The sequence below is a fragment of the Vombatus ursinus genome, unplaced genomic scaffold, assembly GCF_900497805.2.
Source record: "Vombatus ursinus unplaced genomic scaffold, bare-nosed wombat genome assembly UNPS02014841.1, whole genome shotgun sequence".
Classification (NCBI taxonomy): Eukaryota; Metazoa; Chordata; class Mammalia; order Diprotodontia; family Vombatidae; genus Vombatus; species Vombatus ursinus.
In genome coordinates this window covers 39,846,802-39,874,542 of record NW_020954619.1, presented here as the reverse complement: position 1 = coordinate 39,874,542, position 27,741 = coordinate 39,846,802, and positions in this window count along the sequence as shown.

Sequence of the window (27,741 nt, the reverse complement as noted above, 5' to 3'; positions counted from 1 at the left end):
TGCTTCCCCCCAATCCCCTACTGATGGCATACATCACAGAGAATTAACCACTTAGAAGACTTAAAAGGGAGAGAGAAACTCTGTTCTCACCCTTTCTTGTCTTCTAGACATGCTTTTATTTGTTTTTGGCTAGGCAATGGGGTTAAGTGACTTGCCCAGGGTCACACAGCTAGTTAAGTGTTATGTGTCTGAGGCTGGATTTGAACTCAGGTCCTCCTGACTCCAGAGCCAATGCTCTATCCACTGTACCATGTAGCTGACGCTAGACATGCTTTTGAGACTTGAATAGGCTTTTCTTCTGTTAAGGAATATGACAGGAGATCCTACCATCACTATTGGTATATAGAAGCAAGGGTATGTAGTCATCTTGATAAGCCTGAGACTGGATTCTTTAGACCCTAGTCATTCCTTCTATATGTTATGTTTCATTCTCTGAGCATAGGTGACTTAACAATTGTATTGATATGACTATTTTCATCTTTTTTTAATAATATTTTATTTTTCCCCAATTCCCCAATTTTAACATTTTTTTTTAAATTTTGAACTCCAAATTCTCTGCTTCCCACCCTCTCATCCTCCCTGAGATAGTAAGCAATTTAATATAGGTTATACATGTACAATCATGCAAAATAAATATCCATATTTGTCATGTTGAGAAAGAAAACAAACCAAAAACACACATACATACACATACTTTAAAAAAAAAGTGAAAAATAGTATGCTTCAATCTACATTCAGACTCTACCAGTTCTTTCTGCAGAGGTGGATTGCATTTTTCATCATGAAACCTTTGGAATTGTCTTGGATCATTGTATTGCTGAGAATAGCTATGCCATTCATAGTTGATCACTATACAACATTGCTGTTACTGGTACAACATTCTCCTGGTTCTGCTTACTTCACTTTGCATCCATTCATATAATTTTTCCAGGTTTTTTCTGAAAGCATACTGTTCATCACTTCTTATAGCATGATAATATCCTATTATAATCATATACCACAACTTGTTCAGCCATTCCCTAATTAATGGCATCCCCTCAATTTCTAATTCTTTATCACCACAAAAAGACTTGCCATAAATATTTATTTGTGTGTGTGTGTGTGTGTGTGTGTCTTTTTTTATTTTTAATCTCTTTGGAATACAGACCTAGTAGTGTCATTGCCGGGTCAAAGGATATGTAGTTTTACCACTCTTTGGGCATAATTCTAAATTGCTTCCCAGAATGGTTGGATCATTTTACAGCTCCATGAATCAGTGTCCCAATTTTCTCATATCCCTTCCAACATTTATCATTTTCCTTTTCTGTCATATTTGCCAATCTGATAGGTGTGAGGTCATATCCTAGAGTTGTTTTAATTTGCATTTCTCTAATAAATAGTGATTTGGAACATTTTTTTATATGACAACAGATAACTTTGATTTCTTTGTCTGAAAGCTGCCTGTTCAAATCCTTTGACTGAGTGTTTTCTCATCTTGGTAGCTTCCTTGTGTACTTGAGAGGTCCAGAACAACTGAACAGTCTGAGTAGCTGACAGCAGGAGGAGTTCTCTGTAGCTACTGTAATTCTTCTCAGAGGAGAGGATGACCAGAAGGTTGAACCCAAGTATGCCCTGGCTTATAAAAAGATATGGACCTTGAAGAAGCGCTAGAACAGTTACAGAGCCAAAATGAAAGTTAAATGACTGCTTGGAAGTCATATAAAATAGAACATTTCATGTTTTGATATCTTAAGTATCAAGCCCGGGGAAAAATATAATTCAAGTTGTAGGCTATTGTTTTATGCCTTACATCTTTGCCTGCACATGCTCATGATATTTTTGTGATTTAAACAATTCTTCTGCGGAGAAAATAAATATCTATCCTATTTCTGACCTATGTCATAGATTGAATATCCATGTAACACAAACCTGAAAGTCCCTTTTTGGGAGACCCTAGGAATAAGTCACATTTGTAAACTTTAAGTGATTTTTCCCAGGGGTTCAAAATATAGGCATGAAGAGGGAAAAAAAGTCTATTCTTTCATTACAGGCCAATTTTCTCTTTGGCAGAGGATGTCCCAACCCGATGAACTAGAAAATTGTTTAAGTTTAAGAAAATTTAAGAAAGGTAGGGATATAAGTAATATATTTTATAAAGACTTATAATCAAAATGTATAAAATAAAGATCAAAAAGTTTTATTGCTTAAAGAGATAAACTCATTGCTATGCTGGAAAACTTAATTCTCCAGAGTGACTCATTGTCCAAAGGCTCCACGTATCACACAGATGTTCACAATATCATTATAAATAGAACATCCTCAGCATGGCACATGGCCTGGCATGTAGGAACCACTTAATAAATGTTTAGTTACAGTGTTTGATGAGTTATGTTGATGCTGCCATGCTATGCCCAGAGAAAGAACTGACTTTACTAAGGTCATATAGCTAGTTAATGGCAAAGCCAAGACTACCAGTCTCCTGACTCCCAAAAGCAGGACTTGTTTTACTACACCAGGATCACTGCTTTATACAATGAGACTGAGCCCAACTGTTTTGATAATAAGAGCATGTCACATTGCTAAATAGTACTTTAAGGTTTACAGTGCTTTCCTAACAGCACTCCTGTGATCTGGGTAGTATAAGTACTATTACTGCCTCCATATTTCAGATGGGAAAAGTGAGACTCAAAGAGATTAAGCAGCTCATCCATGATCATATGGCTAATACATGTTGAAGTCTGTCCTTAAATCTATACTTGGATGCTAGGATCTAGGGATGAGAAGGATCACAAAATCATAAATTCGGAACTAAAATTGACTTTGGAGATGCCAATGCCCTCATTTTATGGATTAGCTAGTAAATCAGCAGACCCAATATTTGAACCCAAATCTTCTGACTACAAATTTAGAGTTTTTTCCACTACATTAATCTGTTTTATGAGCTCTCACACTAAAAATAAATGTTGTATTAGTAGTGTAGGCTAACGATACTGATTTGTTTGACCTTCCTCCTCCCCCCATACATAACCTGTGTGAGATAGAACTTCCTCACCCCTTCCCCCAAAATAGCATAATCTGGAGTGACTTAAAAACAACCTCTCTAAACTGAGCCATAATGCTTTCTCCTCAATCCTTACCTAGAGGAGACTGGGCTTGAGAAATGGATACAGCCTTTTATGATGGTCTCACATCAATTGACCCTAAGTGGAAAAGGCTAACAAATCAACAACTTCCCAAGGAATATAATATTCAAATATTTGAAATGGTTGTTATTGAAACTCATAATTCAGTCTCTGCAATGTGACATGGCCTTTATTAAAGAAGTTTCTCAATTTCTTGGCTCACTATATAATGTGAGATATGAGGTAATGATATTCATTGCTAACCACAAGGACATTCTCCTTCATTGAAGGATATAAACACTGAACATTTATATTTTTAAGAAGAGGAAGAGTTATGCTATATTACTTTCCAATAATTTTATAAGAATTCAATAAACAGATTATGAACATCATAAATCTCAGTTTATTAAAATGATAACGTCTGCTGAGTAATGTGATAGGTTATTCCATCAAACAAGAAAATATCAATGTATGATCCAGAGCACCTTGGATCATTGATCAGGGGGTACCATTTGTATAGGTGCCTGTAGATCAATTTTTATGATTTCCAATCAGACAAACACAGAAGGAAAATAATAAACTTTTAGTCACTCTACATATGTGCTTGCTCATGTCCTTATTCCACTAGTAGTTAGACTTCTCTTAGTGCTACCTTTGTATGCTTACTGTACAACTTTGTACAAGCCTCTTAGGATTCCTGGGCCTCACTTTCTTCATCCAAAAAATAAAGGGATTGGATCACATGATGTGTATGGTCCCTAGATAGAGAGCAATTCCCTTAGTCTCACTGAATCTCACAATCCCTCTCAATAAAATAGAGGGATTGACCTAAATGACATTTGAGTTTCCTTTCAACTTTGAATCTGTGATCCTATAATCTTAAGCCCCAGCCTTGTTCTAATGTTATAGAGCCATGTAAATGTCACTGCAGTTCACAATACCTCTATTTCTTCACCAGAAAATGGAGATAGAAAGTAGCCCCTATAAAGAACTCCTACTACATAATATGCACAGACAAATATAATATGTATGAGGTGAAGTAGTACAATGACAAAGGAGAAATAAGAAGTCCCCTAGGAAATTTTTGGGAGGAGAGACCACTTTTAGATCTGGACATCAAAGAAATAAATCATCACTGAAAAGCTGGTACTTGAACTAGTCTTAAAGGAAGAGTCAAAGTTAAGGAAGTACTATATTCTAACTCTGGGGAACAGCCTGAGTGAATGTGCAAGATCAGGGAATGGCTGGTAGGGAGGGATTTCATTCCCAGATTGTGGGCTAGCCTATGAAAATCGATGGAGATAGGAGATTGAGTGGTATGTGGAAAGGACATTAAGAAAGCTAATTTGACTAGATTTTAAAGTGTGTGGAATCAGTAAAGTAGAATTCTTTAAGCACCTACTATGTGTCAGGCAGGATGCTAAGTGCTAGGGATACAAAGAAAGGCAAAAAATAGTTCCTGTCCTCAAGAAGCTCACAATCTAATGGGAAAGGATATATGTGTGTGTGTGTGTATGTATATACACACACATACATACATTTATACATATACACACATACGTATATGTACATTTATATATGTGCACTGTGTGTATGCATATGTATATGCATACACATACACACATAAGCTATATACAGGATAAATTGAGGGTCATTTCAAGGGAGGTATTAAGATTAAGGAAGATAGGTAAAGGCTTCTTGTGGAAGGTTGGACTTCGGTTGAAATTTAAATGAAGCCAAAGGGAGCTTAGAGGCAAAGATGAGGATCATTGTAGGCATGGGAGATAGCCTGTGAAAACATTCAGAATGTTGTTTGCAAGGAACAGCAAAGAGGCTGATGTCATTGGGTAACAGAGTACATTGAGGGGAGTAAGGTATAAAAAAGACTGGAAAGGTAGGAAAGGACCATGTTATAGAGTTTTAAAAGCCAAACAGGATTTTATAGCTAATGCTGGAAACAATAGGGAGAAAACTGCTATTTATAGAGTAGGTAGTGATATGGTGAAATGTACTATAGGAAAATTAATTTGACAGCTAAGTAAATGATAAATTGAAGTCAGGAGAGATTTAAGGCAGGAAGACCAATCAGCAGGCTATTGCAATAATCCTGGCACAAGGTGATAAGGGGCTCCATCAGGATGGTAAAAGGAGAGAAAGGGGTTTATTTGAAAAATGCAGAAATGATAGGACTTTATAATTGATTGGATATGGGAAGAGACAGAGAGATGAGTTAAAGATGATACCTAGATTTTGAGCTGGGTGATTGAGAAGATAGTGCTATTGATGGAAGATTGAAATTAGGAAGGGGGAAAGATTTGAGGCGCAAGAAAGGAAGGAAATAAGCATTTATCAAGCACAACTCATTGGTTCCTCACAATCACCCCGTGAGGTAAGTGCTATTTATTATCCTCATATTACATTTGAGGAAACTGAGGTAAGCAGGGTTAAGTGACTTGCCCATGGTCACACAAAGTATCTGAGGCCAGACTTGAACTCAGGTCTTTCTGATTCTAGACCCAGCACTCTATCCACTATCCTAACTGCCTCTAATTTAAAAAGGAAAAAAAAAAAAGATGATGAATTTAATTTTGGATATGTTAAGTTCAACATGTCTGCAAGAGGGAAATAATGCATTATAAGGCTGGAAAAATAGATTGGAGACTGGTTATTAAGGTCTTTACCTAAGAAAAGAGTTTGTTTTTGATCCTAAAGATAATAGGGTTCCCAATGGAATGACTTTTGTAGAGAAGTGATAAGATCTTGTGCTTTAGGAATAGCATTTTGTCAGCTATCTAAAGGATGGACTGGAGAGCAGAGAGACTTGAAGTGTGGAGAGTAATTAGTAGGACATTGCAATATTCCAAGTGAGAGGTGATGAGGACCTCAATTAGGATGGTAATCATGAGGGCAGAAAGAAGAGCATGGATGCAAGAGAAGTTATAGAACTAGATTTGGCTACTAATTGAAGATGTGGGGTGAGGGAGAATGAGGTGACAAGGATGACCTCAAACTTGGAAAGGTGGGTGAATGAAAGTATAGTGGCACCCTTGACATAAGCAAGAAAGTTCCAATATCAGTGGGTTTGGGAGGGGGAGAAAATTATTTGTTTTAGATATGTTGAGTTTGAGATATATATGGGACTTCTAATTCAAAATGTTTAATAGACAACTCATGCTGCAAAACTGGAGCCTGGAAGCAGGGGGAATGAGGGATGCTAGGCCTGGATACATTGAGAAGCATCTGCATGGGATGATAATCAAATCAATGCAAACTGATGAAATCATCAGAAAATCAATGTATAAATATTTATTAAGCTCCTACTATATGTGTCAGGCACTGAGCTGAGCACCAGGGATACAAATAAGAAAGAAGACAGTTCCTACACTCAAGGAGCTTATAATCCAATGAATGGGGGAAGATAACACACAAAAAAAAAGATTAAAAAGGGGTGGAGAGAAAAGGTCACCAGTGGAGGGGTAGAGGGGTATGGTGGAATCTTCTCAAAGGAGTATAGCTGGCAGGAAATGAACAGTTGTATGGTTTGTGAACCCTCTTTAAATGGAGGCTTTGGGAGGAGACAGAGCAAACAGAAAAAAGCCGGGGTATAACCATACTTAGATATGATAGTCCAGTAAAGGAGATTGAAAAGGAATAGTCAAACAAATATAAAAGAAAACCAAGAGAGAGCATATCACGAAAACTCAGAGAGAAGAGAGTGTCCCAGAAGACAGAGTAATCAATAGCATCAAAAGCTGCAGCAAGGTCAAGAGGGATGACAATGGGAAAAGTCCATCTGATTTGGCAATTAAGAGATCATTAGTAACTTTGTAGAGAGTTGTATCAGTTGAGTGAGAAGTTAAGAAGCCAGATTGCAAGGAGTAGAGAAGCAAGTGAGAAGAGAGAAAGTGAAACTTGGCTGTGAAAGTGTTGCAGTTTAGGGGTGCTGGGAGCTCCGAAATTCAAGGGCAAAAAGCACAGATCTGCCTCAAAAGAATTTGACTCAAGCCTTCTTTCAGTCAGAGACAAGGTTTATTGTATCACCAATAGAAGTGGGCAGGATTTTAAGAACCTGTGCATTTTTGTGGTGCCAATACAAGCAGGGCCAGATTTTAAGAATCTGAGCATTTGGTAGACAAGATTTAAAAATAGTGAAAAAGAATGTGGGAAGATTTGGATGGGATTAAAGAGTGGCCAATAGCCTGGGGTGACCCAGAGGTAATAGAGGAGTGGTCTAGATGGGATTAAGGGTGGGAAATAGCTTGGGGTGGTCCAGAGGCCACAGACAAGGAAGGGCTGGGCTCAATCAGAGGTAATAGAGAATTAAAGGTTGGGGATGGGTCAGAGCCACAATGAAAGGACAGTTGAAAGGATTATTCTGAGATAAGCCAATGCTTCTGGGGAAAGCCAGGGACTGGGACATGTGGGAAAATTCAGGGGAAGTTCAAGGTGGAGGAGGTCCAAGAGCCCATACCCCATCAAAAGGAGAGAAAGGATGATGGCTTGATCCAATGAATCTATGATTCATTGACGAGATTCACTGATGTGAGAATTCCCTTGAATGGTAGGCATCACAACTTATCCATGCCTGCCCCATCTCATGATTCTCCTGTCCATGTTCTCCCATAAATTTACTATAAAGGGTCTGATGTGGTCTAGAGGTTAGGGGTCTTGGAATCCCAAAATCACAACACCTGGGTCCTGCCTGAAAGAATTCAACCCAAGCCTTCTTGTAGCCAAAAACAAGGTTTATTGAAGATTCACCATATTAGCTAGACTCTTAAGGAATCTGAGCATCTGTGGGCTATTGGCTAGATTGTGAAAATCTGCACATCTTAATGGAGACAAGATGGACCTTATATACAGAAAGACTGTGGGAGGGATCCAGGAGTGGCCAAGTAGTCTATGAGGTAATATCTAGGAGTAGCCAAGTAGTCTATGAGGTAATAGAATTCCAGGGAAATGGAGCCTAGATGGGACCAAGGGTGGGAAGTGGCCTGGGGCCATAGTGAGGCAAGACAATGGAGGGCCAGGCTAGGTCAAGGATAACAGAATTGAGGGATTGGGTGTAGGCAAAACAATGGAATCATGGCCTCAGGTGAATGCCAGAGATCTCTTTGATCAAGTGGGAGAATTCAAGGACAGTCCAAAGGTTTTCTAGGGCCCATAGACAAATGAAGCTCAAATTGTGGCAAAGGTCTCACTTTGGGCCCATACCCCATCAGATCCATCCAAAGTGCTAGGGGAACTGTCGTTCTAAAATGATGATGATAATGATAATGTCTAGCATTTATATAGTGCTTTTGGATTTGTAGCTTTACATGTTATCTCAAAACAACCCTATGAATTAGGTGTTATTATTATTCCCATTTTACAGATGAGGAAACTGAGGTAAAGAGAAATTAAATAATTTGCCTGGGGTCACAGAGCCAGTAAGTGTCTGAGGCAGGATTTAAACTCAGATTTTTCTAATTCTAAATCCAATTAAAGGTAGTAGGGAACCCAGTGTAGTACCTTAAGTAGAGAAGTGAACATGGCCATACCTGTGCTTTAGAAATAGCACTTTGTCATCTGTATAAACTAGTATAGATGGGACCAGAGAGATAAGTACTATTTGTTACACCACATAGCTGTTTTTGAAACTTACTTTTGCAAATGATGGTCTAAGAGCCCCTATCCTCACCCCTAAAGGCCTTTCAGGAAGCTCTAGTTCACTGTTAACATGAGAATCTGTGTTCAACCTTATGGCCTCCTTTTTCCCTCTGTGAAATGCACCTTCTACTCATATAAGGACCATCCACCAAACTTTGAATTCCTGCCATTTCTCCAATTCTTTCTTTTCACCCTTTCTTCCTTTGAGACAACTGGGCTAAGGTATTAAAATTACCCTAAGGCTGCTTCTTAAAAGGTCTCCAAAAGGGTTAAAGATAAGACTATGGAACCAGCTGACTTTGTCCCAGGAGCTTCTCCTAAAGGAAAAGAGGCTTTGCACTCCTTTTTATATCATCTCATTTATATTATCTAATATAAGCTGGAGCCATATCAACTGATGTAAGGTTTTATGGGCTGGACCTGACTCAGGCCAGTCCTCTGCTAGTTCAGATCTGAAACTGGAATAAAATGAGACAAGAATATGTCATTCAACAATCAACAAAAAGAGACTGACATCCACATAGCAGGAAAAGATTATTCAATAAAGATGGTATTTGACTATACCTTGTTTCCTTCTTTCCTGAGGAAATTGAGATCATGAATGCCCTTCTCTCCCTGGCTCTCCACCTGAAAACCTTCAGAAACTCCTACCAAGCTATTTTTTCCTTTGCTTCAGTCTCTAAGAAAGAGATGGCTAAGTACCTATTCCTTCTTGTGCCCTCCACCTCATCTTCATTTATTCCCTTTACGAGCTAGCCCCCTTTCCTGTCTCACTTACAGTCTCTCCCTTCTGACTTTTCCCCCACTGCTTACAGACATACACAATTTTCCCCTATCCTTATATCCTTAAAAAAAAAAAAAATCCTTTGGTTTTATCAGTCTCAATCCTCTTTTTTATGACCAATCTTCTTTCCACTGCCAGAAAGAACAGTCTACACTTGCCAATGAAAACTGTTCACAATCTACTACTTCTGGATTCTTATTCTACCACAATAATGTAACTGAATTCTCAAAAATTAAAGACCTCTTAATTGTTAAATTCAGTAGTCTGTTCAATCCTTATTGTGTCCTTGAGCAAGGTCAGGGACCTCTCTGGGCTTCAGTTTTCTTATTTGTAAAATGAGTGGCTTGTACTAAATAACCTCAAAGATGTCTCTCAGATATGCATCTACGATTCTAGCTATGACCTTGTCCATTCTGCAGCATGCAACGTTGTTCAGCAACCTGCCTTTTTCCTTGGCTACCAAGAACTCTCCTGGTTCTTCCTGTGTGACAGTTTTTTCTTGGCTTCCATTTCTGTTTCATTATTTTTCTCCCACCCTCTAAATGTGGGTATCCCCAAAGGCTTTGTTTTGACTTCTCTCTCCCTCTTTTCACCCCATCCCTATCATCTCATCTCATCTCATCCCACTCACTCCCACTAGTGCAATTACTACCTCTAAATAGATGGTTCCTAAATCTATATTTCTAGTACTACTTTCAGAAGTTTCAGACCCATATGTCTTCCTGACTGTCAGATACCTTTACCTGGATGACTTTTTCTTTTGATTTATGATACCAATTTCCTCCTAGTAACTATATTAGGTTTCTTTGCTTCTTCAAAGACTTCTCCTTCATCTTCCCACATCTAACTGGTGGATTATACCTCCATAATACATCTATATCACCACACCTCCCGTCTCCACCAATTCACACATTAGCAACTCCAGCAACTCTTCTTATCTTAACTATTGCAAAAACCTCCTAATTGGCTGCCATGTCTCCAATCTTTCATCTCTGTAATATATTACTATTATTATTATTATTATTATTATTATTATTATTTTGCTTTTCAGTGAGGCAATTGGGGTTAAGTAATTTTTTCCAGGGTCACACAGCTAGTAAGTGTCAAGTGTCTGAGGCTGGATTTGAACTCATGTCCTCATGACTCTAAGGCTGGAGCTGTATTCACTGCACCACCTTAGCTGCCCCTCTGTAATCTATTATTTACAGAAATGCCCATTATATTTTAATACCACATAATAACAATAATAATATTTATGTAGTACTTTAAGGTTTGCAAAGTACTATACAAATATCTCATTTTTATCTACATAACAACCCTGGAAGATAAGTGTTGTTATCATCCCCTTTTTCCATATGAGCAAACTGAGGCTGGCAGAGGTTAAGTGACTTGGCCAGGTTCATGTAGCAGTGGCATAACTTGAATCTAGCTCTTCCTAATAGTATGGCCAGCTCTACCCATTATACCATGCTGCCTTCCTGCAGTAGGCACTTAATACATATTTGTATAAAAATTTGGTATATGAATGAAAGGTGAATATCACTATGCCCTAAGCAATAATGAATATGAAGAATTCATAAAAGTATGGTTAGAATTAGAGTTATGAACCGATTCACAATCAAATAAGTAGAACCTGGAAAAGTATACCAAATGACTACAACAATGTAAATGGAAAGAACAAAATCAGAAAACTGAATGCTATTTAATTATGAGGACCCAGTATGATCCAAGAGGAGAATTAAGAAAAGGTACTTTCCTCTCCTCATTGACAAAAATGTATTAATAAAAAATAAAATAATTCCCCTCAAATAAAAGTATATAGAATTGTGTAACTGGAGTTCTATACTAACAACAGGGATCAAGCTAGGTTCTGAGAATCTATCTGAATTGGAGTTTGAGAGACAGGAAAAAATAAACTGACATGTGAATGTTAGTTATCATGATAAGGTTTGCACAGCATTTTACATGTTATCTTATGTATCTGTCAACATAAACATTATCTTATGTATCTATCAACAACAGACCTATAAAGTAGATATTCTATATAACATCAGCATCATTCCCCAGTTTAAAGCATGAATTTCAGAGAGGTTCAATAACTTAGACATTGTTATATAGCCGGTAAGTGCCAGAGGAAGGATTCTAACCAAGGCCTATTCTTTTTTTCTTTTTTTTCTTTTTGTTAAGTCATTATTAAATTTTATTTTGAATTTATGGAATAAAACAAGCATTTCCATAACAGTACAATAAATAAGATGATTGCACATGAAACTGCAAGTGCAGTGGTTACCATTAAACACAAATAAGTATGGATCTGTAAAATTATTCTATACATACTTCTATTTATCAGTTCTTTCTCTAGATGCAGAGATCATCTTTCTTTACATGTCCTTTATAGTTAATTTGGGTATTTATAACAGTCCAAAAAAGTATTCATTCAAAGTTGTTCTTAAAACAATATCGCTGTTACTATATACAATGTTCTCTTGGTTCTGCTAATTTCACTTTTCATTATTTCATTCAAGTCTTTCCATGCTTTTCTAAAATCGTTACGCTCATCATTTCTTATAGCACACAATCATATACCACAACTTGTTCAGCCCTTTCCCAATTGATGGGCATCCCTGCAATTTCCAGTTCTTTGCCACCACAAAGAGAGCTGCTATAAACATTTTAGAATACAGGTTTAGAATACAGAAGAATAAGTTCCAAGGCCTATTCTTACCCTAAGTCCAATGCTCTTTCCTAAGTCTGTATCACCCTGTGGGTGGAGAGAAGGGAGACGCTTCAGGCACAGGGAACCACATAAGCATTTCGACAACTCCATTCTGACTTTCTTGGTATTCTCCATCACAACCACCAATTCAATATTGCTTAGATGCTACAACCTATTTGCCCTCTAATCCAGGCCTGATTTTCTAGTTCTCTTCCTACGATGTTAATAATTGACAACCTCTGAGCAGGGGCAAATTTTACTCCATCCTTCACTGAGGCCAGACAACTGGCTGTAGGCCCTCTTGGCACCTAGATATGTAATGTAGCATACTTGATCTAAAAAAGATTGCCTTTCATTTCCTCAAATACTGCTTATGGATTTGAGATATTTACTCACCACTGACCATACTACATATCAGAAAATGAATAGTTATCCAAGGTGACCCAGAGAAATATCATGACTCTTCCAGGAGCCTTTGCCAACACATAGGCTTGGCTAAAACTTTGAATTGTGATTGTGGTCACTAAGAATAGTTTATCATTTGAAAAAAAAAATCCACCTACCATATTCTTCTCCACTTTAGAAGAAGCTACCTTGTTCCTACCCGCACCAAGAGCTCAGTAGTATGAGAGATCACAATCTTTCTGTTAGAGGCACCTTTATAATGTATAGGTCCCTCTTGCCCTACCATCTGGCCAACAGCTTGTCCTCTGCGGTGGGTAACAACAACAGGACTTTTCTTCCCATTTTAAGCTGCCTCCTTCTGGCAAGCTTTCTACAGTGGTGCTCTCATTTTAACACAGGCTCATTCCAAGTTCTCTTGAGCCAGCTGGAAAGAATTAGCTAACTTGTCCCTTATGTTCATTATATACTCTACAGTATTCCTAGAATCATTCATTCTAGTTCAGTTTAATGGGGGCCAAGAAGGACTACTTGGCTGGCTTGAGACAGGAAAAGAAAAACACACATAGCTCCTGGAAGTTCCCTGTTTCCAAAGCTGTTCTTAGAATACTAGGGAAATTGGATTTTTAGAAGATAGAAATGAACCTAAATTCTAGTAGGGTAGGATTTTCATCACCATCTATGTGAGCATTTTCTAAGATCATATGACCTCCAAAGAAGCTCTCTAGGTTTTGACCCTTATTTTCTCAGCCTTCAAATAATGCCTGCTCAGGGGAGTTCATTAATCAGTTAGACTCCCTGTAGGTAGCAAGCTGGTAACATTCTTCTCTTGGACTATGAGTCTAAGCCCAGTTATGCAACCTGGCATCTGAAAGGACCTTGCTGCTGCTGCATTTGAGGGATCAAGAGTTATATGTATTCATAATCCCCAGGAAGGCTAATTTATCCCATTCATGGAAAATCCATAACAGGTTTGGATACAGAAACAATAATGATCATATTAACCCATATTTATACAACAGCTTGATGCTTCCAAAGAGCTTTCTTTAGAACAACTTTGTAAAGTGGGCAACATAAGCATTATTCTCATTTTACAAGGGAGGAAGCTGAGGCATAGGGAAGTTGTGACTTCTTAGAGTCATCCAGCTAGCAAGAGTCAGGAATCCAACCCAGGTCTTCCTGACTCAAAGTTCAGAACTCTTTCCTCTCACCCAGACTCCTTTTCTGCCATCACTAAGCAAATAGGTTGTGAAAATAAAAGGCATGCACACACAAAGAGGAATTCTAAAATTGAGATCATATAATTGATAGGCCAGAACTAATAAGTCTGTTTTACTCCAGAGACCTAGAGCACAGAACCTTACTTAATAGACTTTAAGCTCAATATGAACCAAGGGAGCAAGCATGTGCTATGGAAGCCAAAAAAAGTTTAACACATTCCTTAGCTTCATTTAAAGCATGCTTGAATCAAGGGTGGGGATAGGCCTGTGGTCCTCTGGCCCTGATCAGACTACATCTGGGATACTGTGGCACGGGCTGGGTACACAATTTTAGGAGTGATATTAACAAACTGAAATAGGTCCAGAGGAAAGGGATACAAAACCAAGCCATAGGAAGTTGGGGAAGCAATTAAATGCATTCAAGCATATAATGAAATACCAAAGTGTGAGGTACAGACAACATGTGCAATTGTCATAGAGTTTGTCTGCATCAGGGGACATAAGTATGTCTACAATGCACCAAATTCCACTCTATCACATAACGGGACTTTTCTGGATTTATGAATTACTTCTTACCTATTTAAAATGACTCATTGCACTTCTGGTAAGACACACACAATTAAAATTCAACTTCCACTAGTGGCTTTGAAAACAAAGCTTTATCATAAATCCCTCAGCCACTTTTCCGAGAAATGTACAAGAAACAACCAAAAAGTAGAATTCAACACAGACTACCTCACAGGGTACCTTAGGATGCAGATGATATTTTTTGGCAAAGAATAGGGGGATTCAGTCAGGCAACTTTCCACAACCTCCCTCTTCCTCCGTTTAGCCATTTTAAAGGATTTTAATTTAATAGTAGAAAATATAATGCTAGAAGACATTTTTTAGAACATATGATCACTCTTCTCTTTGATATCTATTTCTTTTAGAGAGCATTTACCAATTTTGTTGATGTAGAAAATGAAGGAAAAAGAAATGTGCCTCCCAAAGTGATTCCTTCCTTTCTAGTATTGAAGTTTTGTTTAATATTCAAGGTGCACTTCATACATCATGTCTGAATACAGAGTGCCTGGTAATTTATAACACAATAGGGGCTATATGTGGTCTATGAGACCTGTAAGCCATTGAATAACTCCACAAAGACATACATCTCGACCAGGTGCCACAGATTAGACAGAGTTGGGCCCAGGATTGAATAGGAAGGGATGGGGCTAGAATGAATTTGACAAAGTGCATAGCATTTTCAGTGATCCTCAGTTATTCCCTACTTCAAAAGTCCATCTTTTAAGCACCGGTATTCTCCAGGAGTACAGTATAACTACTGATCGTGGAACCCAATGATCTCAGAAGAATCACAGCATCAGAGGACTCAAAGGGTACTGGATAATTGTTGATAGAGTAAATGATGAATGGTGACTCGTGGGTGAAAAAAAATGGCATAAGACATCATCAGGGACATATGTGATTAGAAAAGATTGAGAGCTGGTCGTGCAATAAAAGGGAAAACATGATAATATGAGTTTTACATTTACAAAAAGCTGCATGGTATGGTAGAAACGATATTGGAGGCAGATTTAAATCTGTGTGACTTTGGGCAAGTGACATGACCTCTCTGGGCTTCAGTATCCTCCTGTTGAATGAAAGATTAGAATGATTGATCTCCAAGATGCCTGACAGATATAAATACGATATCCCCCATGAAATACAAAAATAATGCCTAGAGAAAGGCCTCAAGCATGTAAGATGGATTCTTTATAATGTATTTAGCAGAACAACATGAGCAAGAATTGTGAAGGATAAAAGGGTATGTCAGTATTTATTTATTACATATTGTATTTATTTTGTGTATTTATTAAATACTTAATCTGTGCCAGGCACTGTGCTAAGCACTGGGGAGGCAAAGAAAACCAAAAAGCAGATCACTGGAAGATCACACTGCCCCTATAGCCTCTTCCTTTGATTGGTCAGTTCCTCCTAGAACTTCCATTGTAAGGAAAGTGCCCAATCCAATCAACTTTACTCTTTCATTCCTCTTTAAGCTCTGCTTCTGCCTATTTTCTCCTCTATACCCCTCTTTGCAACAGGTAATTTCTACTCTCGTACCACCAACCCCTTCTTATATGTTATCTTCCCCCATTAGACTATAAGCTCCTTGAGAATAAGAACTGTTCTTGCTTGAATTTGTATTTTCAGCACTTGGCATGGTGTTTGGCACATAGTAAGCACTTAATAAATGTTTATTGACTGACTGACAGTATAAATGAATTGTCATAGGGTATACTGAGGGTTTGTATAAAGTATGGTAAGACTGGAAAGGTTGGTAGGGGCCAGGTTATGAAGAGTTTTAAATGATAAAGAGAGGAGCTTATATTTAATTCTTGGGGCAATAGGGAGCCACTGGAGATATTTGAGCAGGAAGGGGACTCAGTTAGCTCTATACTTTGGAAAAATTGCTTTGGCAGCTAAGTGGAAGATGAATGTTTTTCTTCATGCTTCATTCTGGTTTTTTTTTTTTTTTTTTTTTTTAGTGAAGCAATTGGGGTTAAGTGACTTGCCCAGAGTCACACAGCTAGAAAGTATTATGTGTCTGAGGCCGGATTTAAACTCAGATCCTCCTAACTCCAGGGTTGGTGCTCTATCCACTGCACCACCTAGCTGCCACTCATCCTTCATTCTTGAAGAGGACCAATGACATCATGAGGGTGATATCTTGACTTGCTCTGAATTGGATTTCATTGAGGCAGAGTTGCACAAAGTCATTGGGCTCACTCTCTCCTCAGAGTCCAGTGCCAAGATAAAAGTCAAGACAACTGATGATGGCTCAGCATACAGTGGGTGACCTTGGCCTTTCTAAATTAAGGTCCTTCTCAAGTCTCAGTTCAATGGCTAAGGGCTAGGTAAAAATTGAGACAAAAGCTGGCCCAATTTACTGTCACAAAAATATCCATCTGGGAGGGGAAGACTCTCAGATATTCTGGCCAGAACAGAAACAATTGCTATTTACACTCATTCTATAGTCCAACAAACTTAAATAATGAGCCACAGAGGCTTGGGTTGGGGCTATTACTGGCCATTCCATAAAAGCCAGAGTGATTTGGTTTTAAAGGCATAGTCAAGTAGCTCCATTTGAAACACAGTGGGCTTTTTTAAAGCCCATTTTTTCAGAACTACATTTCAAGAAATCATAAATGAAAACTGCACAGGACAAAAAGTAAATTGTCCCAGGTTTTAAAATAATAATAGATAGATAAATGAATAAATTTTTTAAAAAAATTTAAATCTAGCCCCTAAACCCCAAAATATCTTACAAAATATAAGTGACCATAGGAGTAAGCTTATTCTTAGACAATAATAGTAGTGAGAGACATGTAAGAAATATGTGCTACAAAGGTTTAACTCAAAATACCTGCTTTGGAAGTCCTTTTCTTTGTGTGGAGATCTCATTCAGAAACCTTTGTTGTTAATCCTTCATTCTCAAAGAGGACCAATGGCATCATGAGGATGACATCATGACTTCTGTGTGAATTCGATTTACAGTGAGACATTGCTGCACAAAGTCATCAGCCTCACTGTCTCCTCCAGAGTTATCAGAGTCCAGAAGATGAACGGAAAGGAAAGAAACTTGAGGCAGGGAGAACTAGAAGACCATTGCAATAGTCTAGGTGAGAGATGATGAGGGACTGTTCAAGGATGGTGACTGTGAGTAGAGAGAAGGGGACATGATCAAGAGATGATATGAAAGCAGAAATGACAAGATTTGGCAATATTTTGGATACACTGGTGAGTATGAGAAGTCTAGGATTACAAGGCTGCAAGCCTCAGTGCCTGGGAGGACTGTGGTGCCTTCTACCCTAACAGGGAAATTTAGGAATGGGGGGCAGGGAAGGAGAAGAGAAGGGGAAAGATGAGTTTTGGGAAATGGATGAAGTATAGTCTGTATCAATAAGGAAAGTACCCATGCTGATGATTCTCTGACCCATTAACAAACAGAAATATTGAATTATAGTGTTTTTTAACATAATATTTAATAGGAACTCATTTTTATGAAACAAAAAGATTTGCTAAGTTCTTTACAAACTTTATCTCATTTAATTGGTTTTTTAAATTTACTTTATTTTTAATTTGTGGAATAAAACAAGCATTTTCATAACATAGTATAATTTTTAAAAGATGATTGCACACAAAACTGCAAATCTATTGTGCATAACTTGCTATTCCTTTTAAATATATAATAAAGTTATCATATAAATTTCTTTTTTTTCTTTTTCTTTCCTCCCTCTGCCCCTCCCTGCCCTAGAGATAGCTACCAAGAGAACATTGTATACAGTAACAGCAATATTGTTTTAAAAACAACTTTGAGTGAATAAGTCATTTTGACTGTTATAAATACCCAAATTAACTACAAAGGACATATGAAGGAAGACGATATCTGCATCCAGAGAAAGAACTGATAAATAGATGTATAGAATGATTTTACGTGTGTGTGTGTGTGTCTATACTTATTTGTGCCTACTGGTCACAAACATTATCTCCTTTAAGCCCCACAAGAACCTGGTGAGGGAGGTACTATTATCGTCCCCATTTTAGAGATGAGAAAACTGCAGTAACATTTTTTCCAATACTTAAAATAATCCCATTCAGCGCCCTAGCAAACAGTTTTCATGAGTTGTTGTAACAAAAAATAATTTGTCACTTAATGACAAACTTTAGTGATGAGACCCTCTGGACTTCAATAGACTGGTCCTCAGACAACAGGCATGCAGACCCTAACCTGGGCCTGAACTTCTTTATTTTGGTAGGAAGCTTAAAATCTTGCAAGAACTCTTGCAAGTCCAGAATCAATCTGCACACTACAACAAGGCAAGGAAAGTAGGTTTTAGTGGAGGGGACAAAATTTAAGAAAGCAAAATTTTTAATCTAAGGCCCTGAAGGAAAACTGTGGAAAAAAGGGTGACAGTTTAATTGACTTCTCCAAGCTCATGCCTTTCCTATATCCCTGGGATGGCCCTGGGTTCTGCACAGATTGCCTGGGCAATATTTAAGCTTCTGCTCAAATGCTCTTATTCCTTTTTGTACACTCTACATTCAGAATATGCATTAATACAGAGACAGGCATGGTTTAGAAAAGCCTAGTATGAGAGCTGGTTTTTGTCAAAAACTTTTAAGAGTAAAAGCTTCTCTGAGTTTAAAAAGAATGGAGCAAAATTTAAGCAATTAAGGCCAACACTACCTGATTTAAAATAGAAGTTGATAACATTATTTTTTATAATTAACAAAAATTGAAATTAAAACCAAAAAACAACTCACATATATGTAGCAAGACCTTCAAGGCTGCCGAGCACTTTACTCATAACAACTCTATGAAGCAAGCCTACGCAGTATTGCCCCCATTTTACCCATGAGGAAACTGAGGTTCAGATAGATGACAAAGTCTATGCTTTCTTACTCCCATTATTAAGGATAACAGAGAAATTTCCCACTAGAGTGACAAAGTTAAAGAGGTAAAAGCTCAGCTCAAATGCTACCCCCTTCTTGTAAGTAGCCTTTCTTGGATCTGGGTGCCTCTTCCCTTGCTATACCTCTCCTCTAAAAACTATCTCATTCTCTCTCTCTTTGTATGTATATACTATATATGTATGTTACATACATGTATATATGTGTGTATATGTATATGGGTCAGCTAGGTGGCACAGTGGATTGAGAGCCGGGTCTGGAGTCAGGAAGACCTGAATTCAAATCTAGCCTCAGACACTAACTAGACATGTAATTCTGGGCATGTCAATTAACGCTGTTTGCCTCAGTTTCCTCATCTGTAAAATGAGCTGGAGAAGGAAATGACAAACCATTCTAGTAACTTTATTAAGAAAACCCCAAATGGGGTCAAGAAGAGTCGGACACAACTGAAACAACTGAATAATATACATATATACATATACATAAATATGCACAAGTGTGTGTGCATTGTATGTATATATACCTACATGTATATATGTATATGTACATGTGTGCATTGTGCACCTACATGTGCAATACACATTTATACATATGTACCAGTGTGTCTTCATGCAAGTATATACATATTCACGTCTGTGTGTGTGCACATAATGTGAATATGCAGTACACATTTGTGTGTAGAAGACAGCTATTTTTGTGTATAGAAACACATATAATGTGTGTGTAAATCAATGAATGAATAAAGATTTATTAAGTTCCCTCAATGTTCTAAGTGCTGGGGATACAAAAAAAGACCCAAAAGGTAGCCCTTGCCTTCAAGGAGCTTACAATCCAATGATCATTTATAAATGTGATTAAAAACTAATATCTACTGGTGTGTCTCTGTGCCTCTCCCTTTCCCCCACAATGTAGGTTAGGTTCATACCTCCCTCTTTCCCCTACTCACAACAGGGATTCAATTTCCCTAAAAGGCAGCATGGCAATCCCATGACTTAATTGGCCCTGCCTCCCTTGACATAGCTGGTCACCTACAGGTTTAATGGGTACTCTAGAACATGGAACATACTATATCATGCCTCGATGATCAGACATGTTTGCATAAAAATGTAAGAGAGGCTCAGTCTTCTAAAACTGCAGCTAGGTTTTACTGTATCCTCTGACCCCCCTGTATATTACAGCTTAGGAAACTCCTTCTGTTAACTGTTCAATGACCTGAGCATGTTATTTCCTCCCAACTTTGAACCTGAACTAACCGGGTGCCAGCATCAGGTCTTCTTCTAACAACTTATATATGCGCATGTTGTCTCCCTTATTAAAATGCAAGCTTCTTGAGGGCAGGGATGGTCTCATTTTTGTACATGGTGGACGTGTGATAAATGCTGTCTTACTTGATTGATCCCCCCTAACTAAACAGTATCCCTGATGAAACAAATTACTTTATACAGGATGTCTCAAAACCTTTAGTGAAATTTTTAAGCTTTAATATTTTAAAATTGCACTAATGATTATGGAAAACCATGTACATACCTATTTTGCCTTTACTTTTCTGTGTACACACTATCGTCCCACACCTGACTTCCAATAAATCGATAATGCCTTAAGGGGGAAAATGGCTTCATTTTTGTCTCAGTAGACCCAAAGTTTAGCATAAGGTCTAACACATGTAGGATGCTTAAGTGCTTGTTGAATTGAAATCAGGCTAAGGGTGTGTGGGCACTTGCTGAGGGGAGTTCTTTTACCTCCTACTCTCCCAGCCATCAATGGTAGAGGGTAAAGACACTGTAGCAGAAATATGTCACTAACAGGAATTCATAAGTCATATGATGGTAATATTAAAAAAAAAAAGCAACCCTCCAGCAGTTCTACAAGGAAAAATAAAGGGAATGATAAAAACCAGTAGGACTTAAAAGCAAACCTAATTGGATTATTCTTAAGCCATTTAGGTGGTGACCCAGATGTGCTACTCTATCACTTACCATTAACGTTGAATTCAGAGAAATCTTGTCCTAGTGGCTGTGTGCAACAGGAACCAGAGAAAGTTGAGTCCTGTATGGACCACATGCTCACTGCCAGGAAAACCGTAAGCTAGGAAAGGAGTTAACTAGGTCATGAAGGATCTCCAGAGGGCTGCAAGACAGAAGCTGATGGCTCAAAGAAGCCACAGTCCAGCCATAGCAGAGAATCTTAGCTGCTATTCAATGGAAGGAGACAAGTAGATTTATTGGAAACTTTCAAATATAATATCACTCACCTCTATATCATGCTGGGCCCTAGAAGCACTTGGGAAACATACAAATGATGAAACTGACCCCACAGTAGCCGAGGTCATTTCAAGAACAGAGCTGGACAGTTCCTTAGAGATCATCTAGTATAGCTTCTTCATTTTACAGATTTTATACTTAATCTCTGTCTGCCTCAGTTTCTTCCACTGTAAAGGGAGGATAATAACAGCATCTACCTCACAAGGTTGTTATGAGGATCAAAAGCACCTAACACAGTGCCTGGCACATAGTAAGCACTATATAAATGCTTCTTCCCTTCCATTTCACTTCCCTAGGGAAAGTGACTTGTCCAAAGTCTTAGAGTTAGAAAGTTATAAAACCAGAGTTGTACAGGGCTTATAACTTCCAGTCTAATATTCTTTTCAATTTGGTAAATCTAAGAGAAAATATGAGGAAGTACTGAAAAATAATAAAATGGTCATTGTCATTCTTCTACCTGGAAACCATCAGCAGCTCCCTATTACCTGGTAAAGAAAGTGAAAACTCTTTTGTCTGGCATGTAAGGCCTCTAAGATAGGACACTATCCTATATCTCATAGTCCTTGCTTTCAGACACTCTCTGCTTTAACCAAACTGGTCAATTCACTGCAATTCAAAATATCCTATAATCCCACAGCTTGGTGCCTACAACTTTCACCATCTCATTTCCTATTGATTCCTTCCCCATTTCTTAAATCCCAACTCAAATGTCATTTCCTCCCAAGAATCTTTTCCCAAACACCCAGGGATTGGCAGCTACTTTCATCCTTAGACTTTCTATTACATTATGCTCCATGGCTGTCTAATGCACATATCACACAATATTGCATTACGTGCATCAGTGCCATAAGGGTGGGAACCATGTCTTAGCTGAATTTTGTAACTTCCAAACATGTGTCACAGTTTTCTGCATGCAAAAGATACAATAAATATTTGTTGAATGAATAATAAAATATCCTTTCTTGTTCTGTTTCTCTTGATTTAATCTCTTACCTTATATTTAAATATTCCCCAAGCTGATTGTTGTGGCCAACTCTTAATTGCAGGTATTAGCTATGGTTCTGCTCCCCATTCTTGGGAACTAATATCTTTCTAAGTCCTTCACTATCCTGTCTTCTGAATCTCTTTTCTCCTCCCTTTAGCTTCCCAGATAACCCACAGAGTTAGCTCCCAAGAGTCTAAGTGGTCCCTCCCACTTGAAAGACTATTGTTTTGTGATAATAATTACTATTAACTAGTCAATCAGCATAGTAAGTAAGCAAGCAAGCATTGATTGAGCACCAACCATTCACCAGAAACTATGTTAAGCACTATAGATACAAAGACAAGGAAAGAAAAAATTTCTTACTTTCAAAGAGTTTACATTCCAATGGGGGAGATAATATGTGCATGTATGTAAATGTAAACATAGTATGTACAAAATGAATAAGAAAATTTTAGGAAAGAGTTAATTTGTAGCTGTGAGAATGGGGCCAGAATCAGGAAAGGCTCCAAGTAGGAGGTGATGCTTAAGCTGAATCTTAAAAGAAACCAGAGATTCCAAAAGGTAGACATGAAAAGAGAGGGCATTCTAAGTAGGGGGTTTAGCCTATGGAAAAGTATAAAAATGGGAGATGGGGAGTTGGGATATGGTCTCTGTTCAAGAGCAAGCCACAGAATGCATGGGGCCAGGTGAGGTAATGTGTAAGAATTAAAAAAAGATCAGGTAGTGAAGATAGTGAAATGCTAGAGGATTTTCCTATTTGATTATAGAGGTAAGAGGGAGTCACTGGAGGGGTTTATTAAAGTGGGGAAGAGGGAAAGTGAGATGATCAGACCTGCATTTTTAGAAGATTACTCTGGTTGGTTGTTGCTCTTCTTGCTCAAAGAGGACCAAAATGATATCACTAGGTTGGAGTCAAATTACAGTGTGTCTGACTATGATTGATCAAACCAATATGAGCTCAGGCACAAATAGGCACAAAAATTTGTCAAGCACAAATAGTCCATATAAACATTTAGGATGAAGATGTCTCTGAATTTGCACATCTCACATTTCCTTTGAGTTACTGCAATTCTGCTTTGCTCATTCAGCACAGTATCTTCTTTTTTTAAATTTTATTTATTAAATTTTTAATTTATGAAATAAAACAAGCATTTCTGTAACATAGTATAACAAAAAAAAGATTGCACACGAAATTGCAAATCTATTACGGACACCTTGCTATTCCTTTTAAATACATAATAAAGTTGTGATGTTAATTTCTTTTTTTTCTTCCTCCCTCCCTAAATATGGCTACCATTAGACACAAAAAGTTTGTTTGTGTATGTCTGTATGTATGTATATGTATATATTTCTATACATACTTTTATTCATTAGTTCTTTCTCTGGATGTAAATAGCACCTTCCTTCTTATGCCCTTTGTAGTTAAGTTGGGAATTTATAATAGTCAAAATGATTTAGTCACTCAAAGTTGTTCTTAAAACAATATTGCTGTCACTGCACACAGCATTCTTTTGGTTCTACTCATTTCACTTTCATTATTTTGTGCAATTCTATTCATGTTTTTTCTAAGATCATTGAGCTTATCATTTCTTATAGCACAGTAGTATTCCATCACAATCAAATACCACAAGTTGTTCAGCCATTCCTCAACTGAAGGGCATCCCTGCAATTTCTAGTTCTTTGCCACCACAAAGAGAGGTGCTATAAATATTTTATAACATACAGGTTATTTTCCTTTTTCCTAATCATCTTGGGAAATAGACCTAGTAGTGATATTGCTGGATCAAAGGGTATAGATAGGCCAGGGGTGGGGAACTTGCAGCCTCGAGGCCACATGTGGCCCTCTAGGTCCTCATGTGTGGCCCTTTAACTGAATCCAAACTTCACAAAACAAAACCCCTTAATAAAAGGATTTGTTGGTAAGTGGAGCCAAGATGGCAGAGTAAGGCAGGAACTCTCCTGAGCTCTCCCCCAAACCCCTCCAGATACCTTTAAAAAATGACTCTAAGCAAATTCTAGAACATCAGAACCCACAAAAAGATAGAGTAAAACAAATTTCCAGCCCAAGACAACCTGGAAAGTTGACAGGAAAGGTCTGTCTCACCAGGTTGAAAGAGGAGCGCAGTCCAGTGCAAGCTGTACCAGCACAGACCAAGCCCAAGCAAACCCAAAGCAGGCCTCAGGGGACTGAATCACTGGAAACACTGGTGGTTTCCAGACTTCTCAGCCCACAAAAACCAAAGACAACTTAGAAGGTCAATAGGAAAGGTCTGTTGGACCTGCATGAGCGAAAAACGCAGTCTAGCCCCGGTCCCAAGAGAGCCCTGGCCCCAGCAAACCAGGAGCAGGCCTTGGGAATGATGGTATCAGCAGTAGAAGTGGCAGCAGCAGTGGCTGCTTCTAGAGCTTTCAGTCCACAGATGGTAAGGGGATTGCACAACTGGTCAGAAAGAGACTATAGGAGTCTCTTTGCTATCCCTGAGGCAGGACTCTGTTGCTTTGCCCATACTTGGATCTGGCTTTCAGTCCAGGGTGGCAGTCCTGTGGCAAGGAGGAGCATTAGCATAGCAGAGCTTGTGGCAATAGTGGAGAGGGGACCCTCCTTACAGTTACAGGGCTGAAAAAAGTGCTTGTGGTCACTCACAGACCAGAGCACAGGCCAGGAGAGGAGTAAACACCTCTCCTTAGATCATACCATCTTGGAAGAACTGAAAACTTACAGATATTTAGAAGTATCTCTGAAAACAGCTGCACAAAACCCCTGAAGGTTAGGACAGTTCACCCTCCACACTGGAAGCAGAGCCCTACCTTAACAGAGTTAAAGAGTCAAGTAACAGACTGGGAAAATGAGCAAATGGGAAAGATATGATATGGAAACTTACTTTGGTGTCAAGGAAGGTCAAGACATACACTCAGAAGAAGACAACAAAGTCAAAGCTCCTACATCCAAAGCATAAATTGATCTCAAGCCATGGATTTTGAAAATCAAGTAAGAGAAGTAGAGGAAAAATTACAAAAAGAAATGAGAGTGATGTAAGAAAATCATGAAAAAAATGAGTCAACAGCATGGTAAAGCAGATCCAAAAAAAGTACTGAAGAAAATAGCACCTTAAGAAGTAGACTAGAGGGGGTGGAGTCAAGATGGCAGAATAAAAGCAGTGACTTGCTTGAACTCTCCCCCAAACCCCTCCAAATACCTGTAAAAAATGGTTCTAAACAAATTCTAAAGCAGCAGAACCTACAAAAAAAAAATAGAGTGAAACAAATTTATAGCCCAAGACAACCTGAATGGTTGATTGGAAAGATCTATCATGCTGGGCTGGGAGAGGAACACAGTTCAGCATGGGCTCGCAGGAAAAACAGGCTTCAGCAAACCTGGAGCAAGCTTCAGGGGACTGAATCACAGGCAGCTTTGGCAGTTTCCAGACTTCTCAACCCACAAATGCCAAAGACAACTTAGAAGGTTAGTAGGAAAAGCCTGTGACTGCTGTGAAAGAGAAGCGCGGTCCCAGCCTCAGGCCCAGCACAGCCCCGGGTTAGCAGCTGCTTCCAGGAGCTCTCAGCCCACAGACTGAGGGGAAATCAAGTGGCTCATCAGAGGGGGATTGCAGGGATTTCTTTGCTGGTGCTGAGGCAAGATTTTCTTGCTTTGCCTGTGCTTGGATCTGGGTCACAGTTCTGGGTGGTGGCCACTGGCCAGAAAAGGAGTAAATACCTCACCCTTGATCATAGCACCTTGGAAGAACTAAAAATTTATAGGTCCCTAGAAATATCTCTGAAAACAGCTGCACAAAACCCCTGAAGCTTGGAACAGTACATTCTCCACACTGGAAGCAGACCCCTACCTTAACAAAGAGTTTATAACTCAAGTAATTGGCTGGGATCATGAGAAAATTTCATAAAAAAAAGTGAGACCATGGAATCTCTTTGGTGACAAAGAAGATCAAAACATATGACCAAAAGGATTCAGAAAGTCAAAGCTCCTACATACAAAGCCTTCAAGAAAAATATGAATTGATCCCAGGCCATGGAAGAGCTCAAAAAGGATTTTGAGAAGCAAGTAAGAGTAAAGGAAAAACTGGGAAGAGAAATGAAAGTGATGCAAGAACATCATGAAAAACAAGTCAACAGCTTGTAAAGGAGACACAAAAAATAATGAAGAAAATAAAATAGCCTTAAAAAAAATAGTCTAACCCAAATAGCAAAAGAGGTTCAAAAAGCCAATGAGGAAAAGAATGCCCTAAAAAGCAGAATCTGCCAAATGGAAAAGGAATCCAAAAGCTCACTGAAGAAAATATTTCCTTAAAAATTATAATGGAGCAAATGGAAGCTAGTGACTTAATGAAAAATCAAGACATTGTAAAACAAAACCAAAAGAATGAAAAAATAGAAAAGAATGTGAAATATCTCAATGGAAAAACAACTGACCTGAAAAATAGATACAGGAGAAATAATTTAAAAATTATTGGATTATCTGAAAGCCATGATCAAAAAAAGAGCCTAGACATCATCTTTCATGAAATTATGAAGTAAAACTGCCGTGATATTCTAGAACCAGAGGGCAAAATAGAAATTGAAAGAATCCACCTATCACCTCCTGAAAAATATCATCAAAGGAAAACCTCTAGGAATATTGTAGCCAAATTCTAGAGTTCCCAGGTCAAGGAGAAAATGTCGCAAGCAGCCAGAAAGAAATAATTTAAGTATTGTGGAAACACAATCAGGATAACACAAGATTTAGCAGCTTCTACATTAAAGGATTGGAGGATTTGGAATATGATTTTCCAGAGGTCAAAGGAGCTTTGACTAAAACCAAGAATCACCTACCCAGCAAAACTGAGTATAATCTTTCAGGGTTAAAAAAAATGAATATTCAGTGAAATAAAGGACTTTCAAGCATTGTTAATGAAAAGACCAGAGCTGAATAGAAAATCTGATTTTCAAATACAAGACTTAAGAGAAGCATGAAGAAGTAAACAGGAAAGAGAAATCATAAGGGACTTATTAAGGTTGAACTCTTTACATTCCTGCATGGAAAGATGATATTTGTAACTCATGAGACTTTTGTCAGTATTAGGGTAGTTGGAGGGAAAAAATTATATGGATGGATGGATGGATGGATAGATAGATAGATAGATAGATAGATAGATAGATAGATAGATAGAT